The sequence below is a fragment of the Balaenoptera borealis genome, assembly GCF_965194805.1.
Source record: "Balaenoptera borealis genome assembly, chromosome: 8".
NCBI lineage: Eukaryota > Metazoa > Chordata > Mammalia > Artiodactyla > Balaenopteridae > Balaenoptera > Balaenoptera borealis.
Genome location: NC_138865.1, coordinates 52,565,111 through 52,570,071, shown reverse-complemented (window position 1 = coordinate 52,570,071; position 4,961 = coordinate 52,565,111). Strand labels below are relative to the sequence as shown.

Genomic DNA, 4,961 nt, shown 5'->3' with positions numbered 1-4,961 from the left:
GATCTCGCCAGTGGGCGGTCTTGTGGGGGATGGGAGGAAGTGGGCGGGGAACTGGAAGGGCGGGGTTTGGGCAAGGCGGGGTTGTGCAGGACGGGCCCGCGGGGCCTCTTGGGGTACTTTGTATGTGGCATTAAATGGGCTGGAATGGGTGCATGTATATTATGCTTGACCTAAACCTTTCACGGCAGCTGAGCTGTCCCCCTAAATGCATACTTTGAAATTTACACTTCCTGGCTTCTTCCTTTTGTTACTTCTGAGTGACAATGAAATGCGGCTTTTGTAGAAATTGAAAGGCAGCATGGGGGAAAATGCTTAAAGTTTTTCCTCTATAAAAAAACTTTAAAATTCTTATCCCACAGGGGAATGCCCTGGTGGTCCAGTGGTTAGGACTCGGCGCTTTCACTGCTGTGGCCCGGGTTCAATCCCTGATCCCACGAGTCACGCAGCCAAAAAAAAAAAAAAAACTTATCCCACACAATAGACACTTAAGTTATAACTTTGGTTCATAGTTTCAAATTTTAATCATTTAAAACATGTCATTTGCCTCTTTTAAAATACCAAATTGTGACTATGCTATGTAATTTAGCCTGAATTTTTGCCACGCAATGGAATTCCATCATCAGTAAATTTTTCATGCTTTTGTTTTCCACTCACAAATTTGTAAATGGATATACAATTGTCTAATAACTACACATACTATAGTTTCCTTGCCCATCATTTGTTCCTGAATATACACTTTCTTGTTCTCCACTGTTTTATAGAATCTGAGCACAAAACTTTACCTATTTTTGGATAAATCCTAAGGGCAGAATGCTGATTGAAGACAAATTTTTTTTTCCAAAATACTGTCACCAGCAATGTTTGAGTGTGTATTTCCCTGCTACTGACCTTTCCCTTTATGGATATTTTACTAACTTACATTTTTTAAATTACTAGTAAATTGGAATTTGGGCATATGAATAAATGTATACTTTGACACAACTGCTTCCAACATTTTCCACAGTTTGAAGTTATTACTGTCTTTTAAATCCTGACAGTTTCTTTATGTATATGCCAACTTATGAGAATATAGGTACATTCTTTTATTACACTCTCCCCCTTTTTTAATATAAAAGATAGCATACTATACTCACTGTTCTGCACCTATCTTTTTTAACTTGGAGATCTTCTCATTCATATATAGATAACTGCTTTATCTTTTTAAATAGCTGTACTGTTTCCCATTGAATGGGTGTGTCCTACATTATTTGATTAGCCCCCTACCGATGGACATTTAGCTGGTTCCAATGGTCTTCTGTTGTTTCTGGTAGATGGCAGCAAGGTCCAGAAGGCTCAAATCACTGCTGTCCTCCATCAGATGCTTCAGCAAATCTTCAAACTGTTCAGCATAAGAGGTTGGTTGGAATGAGACTGGCCTGGAGAAGTTCTTCACTGGACTTCATCAGCATTGGCAAGTCCTGGAGACCGGCTTGGTGCAGTAGTTGGGTATGGAAGGACGCCCCTGAGCTGTGAAGACCCCATAATGGCTGTGAAAAAGCACTTCCAAGCACAGTTTTTCTCTGGAAAAGAAAGAACAGAGCTGCTACACCTGGGTAGTTGTCAGAGCAAGAAATCATGAAATCCTTCTCTTTATTATCAAGCTTGCAAGAAAGATTAAGAGCTAAGGAACTAGAGGTATGCTCTTAAAGAAACAATTATGGACAGGTACAACTCGTCATACTCCCACATGTTTAGTAATTTCAAAAGACTTTTTTTTTCTGCCTTCATCATAAAATAAATGGATTTAATTTGTCAAAACATTTATTGGTAGTATTAAGCAACTATAAGTAAAAGCATCTAGTTCATAGGGGGCACCAGACCATCACAGATAACCTTATTAATGTACTTATGTACTTAAATATCTATTTTACTATATTTATTATATTTCAGTATTTTTGCTTGTATTTGTGCTAATTACACGTGTTCATCTTTATATTTTTAAGTTATTTAAAGTTTTACTTTCAAATCTTTTTGCATTTGTTTATTTTTAAGAAAGTAATACCAAGACTGATTTTGCAACCTCAATTAAAGGATGGAACTGCAGTTCATTCATTCATTTAATTAAAGTTATGTATCTAAATCACAGGTTCTATGACTGCCTTCATAGGATTAAAAAAGTGAAGAAAGAAAATGAAGTGCCAGCCCTCTTGAAACTTCCCTTTTTGCCAGAAGGAAACATAAAATATTAATCAATCAATTAATTCATTTCAACTACATTATATATTAACACCATAGGCAAAAGAAAAGCGGCTTCTGTCACCAGAAACTGGAGGATGCAGAGATTCTAAGACTTGATGCTGGATGTACAGTTCTAGAACTTTCAGAGTGCTATGGCTAGAAGTGTTAACCTAGGAGCTGGGTTACCCTGGTCTCTGAAGGCCCAGGAAGGAATGAGGTCTTTTAGAAATAGAGAATAGGAGGACCAAAAACTGAACCTTAGGGACCTTCATATTTTAATAAAGAGAAGAGAATAAGGAGCCTGAAAAGGACACTGGAATGGTATGCAACACAATAGCAGGACAACCAGGAGACAGTGGTGATGAGAGGATGTTTCAAGGAAGAAATACATTTAAAACATGATATCTTATGTTCAGGGAAAATGAGGGCTGGTTTGGCAGAGTTAATTCCACAGAATCTGGATTGGAATACACTGACTAAGGTTAAATAAGAGAAAAGGTTTTGGAGACAGAATGAATAGAAACTTCTTTTGAGAAGTTTATCTGTGAAAGGAAGACGAGAACTAGGGTAGCGCCTGGAGAATAAAAGTGTGTGTTTATATTACTGGATATAATTTAAAAAAATTTTTACAAACATTTTTGGGGGACAGATTTCAAGAAATGTATGCAGTAGCACAAAGCACATAAAAATCAGTATTTTATTTTTTTTTAAATAACTGCTTACATAACAGCCTAAAATGTCAAGCATCATTGTTAAATCATTTCTAAATACTAGTAGGCTGGAATGCCTTTTCATATGCTTTGTTTGCTATTTTTAGTTCTTTTATTTGTGTTTCAGTTTATGACATTAACTAGTTTCGTACTGCCCTTGTGAATTGTTTTTATGTATCCTTAAGTCTTAAAAGTACATATAAACCATTTATGCAGATGGTAGCTATATTCCTATGATGCAACTATGTCAATTTTATGTTTACAAATAATAGCTCATTTTCTTTACATTTTCTCCTAATGCCAGAATGTTGAACATGTAGAACCAATCCTCTCCCATTTTCATTCCTCTGTTGATCTTATGGATTATCAATTCTCTTTTATGTTTTAAATCTTTCACATGTATTTTTTATAGTACATTAGGATTTTTTTTTCATCTATAATACGAGATGAGAATCTAAATTGATTTCTGTCTAGGTTGCCAGGCATTTATCCTGTTACCATTTACTGAAACTTTTTTTCTTCCATATTAACGTCTAAGATAGCCTTTACTTTACTTAATTACTACAGATTATATAACAATTTCTGGGATTTCTTTTCTTTTCTATTTTTTTTTTTTTTTTTTTTTTGCTGCACCAATGTGGCTTGCAGGATCTTATTTCCCTGACCAGGGATTGAACCCGGGCCACAGGAGTGAAAGCTTGGAGTCCTAACCACTGGACCACCAGGTAACTCTCCTGGGATTTATTTTCTTTATTACTCTGATCACCTAACTCCTTACTGTCACTGTATTTATACTGTTGCTGCTTTATAATACAGTTCATTTTCTGGTAAAGCTATATATGTAAGAATTTTTCCTCTTCTATACTTTGATATTTTTGCTTGGTGATCTTTCTTAATTAACTTTTGAATTGTTCTACAGAAGTCAGCATTGGGTTTATAAAAATAATGAAATTTTGTGGACTCAAAAATAACCATACTTAAGAATCTGCCTGCCAATGCAGGGGACATGGGTTCGATCCCTGGTCCGGGAAGATCCCGCATGCCGTGGACCAACTAAGCCCGTCCGTGCGCCACAACTACTGAGCCTGCACTCTAGAGCCCGTGTGCCACAACTACTGAGCCCACGTACCACAACTACTGAAGCCCATGTGACTAGAACCTGTGCTCTGCAATAAGAGAAGCCACCGCAAGGAGAAGCCCGCACACCGCAACGAAGATTAGCCCCCGCTCGCCGCAACTAGAGAAAGCCCGCACGCAGCAACGAAGACCCAACGCAGCCAAAAATAAATAAATAAATAAATTTATTTAAAAAAATAATAACCATACTGCAGTGGATATAAAATTCTGAGGAATTTCCTTCATCAGATGGAAAAATGAAACTGGATAGGACAATTTCTCTTCCATAAAAATCTAAGGTAAAGAACAAAAAATAGATTAAAATCATCAGAAAGTAAAAATGTAGCCACCAAAAAGAGAGGCCCAGGCAAAAAGAAAAAGAATAATTCTGCAAGTAAAAATAATTAGATTAAAAAAACCCCACAGAAATCCAACATATTGCTTAAAGAATCACTCATAACTCACTATGTGAGGTTCTGCATGGAACCCTTATTCTGCTTGGAGGCAACTCAACTTCCCTGAGTCTCAGTTTTCTCAAATGGAAAATGGAATGAAAAATATTTGTAGAGCTGATGTAAATACATTTTAAAGCTCTTAGAGGGACTTCTCTGGCGGTCCAGTGGTTAAGACTCTGAGCTTCCACTGTAGCGGGCGCAGGTTGGATCCCAAGATCCCACATGCTGAGGCAGCGCAGCTGAAAATAAAAAGCTCTTTAGAATGGCTCCTTCCTCGGGGTTAACCATAAGTGGTAACTCTTTTCTTCATCTTCTCCACATAAACCTATATGAGAATATTACGTGTCTTTTTCTATAAACTGGTTTGAAACTGTACCATCTCACTCTTGATAGCTGACTGACAAAGTCAACTGAATTGGTGAGAACCTAGAAGAGTGAAAGATAGGTATGATCATATCAAAGA

At 36.9% G+C, this 4,961-nt stretch overlaps 1 long non-coding RNA gene across 8 annotated transcripts in view; it reads left to right on the top strand.

Moving 5' to 3' along the window:
* Positions 1–4,037, top strand: part of LOC309633868 — a 49,696-nt gene extending 45,659 nt beyond the window's left edge. For 5 of the 8 annotated variants that reach the window (XR_014247722.1, XR_014247723.1, XR_014247724.1 and 2 more), the window contains one exon: positions 1,311–1,424. This is a non-coding gene — a long non-coding RNA (uncharacterized lncRNA). Of the gene's footprint in view, positions 1–1,310; positions 3,653–3,846; positions 3,907–3,928 lie in introns of those variants that run through there. The other 3 variants (XR_014247719.1, XR_014247720.1, XR_014247721.1) reach the window with 3 other exon arrangements.
* The last annotated feature ends 924 nt before the right edge of the window (positions 4,038–4,961 follow it).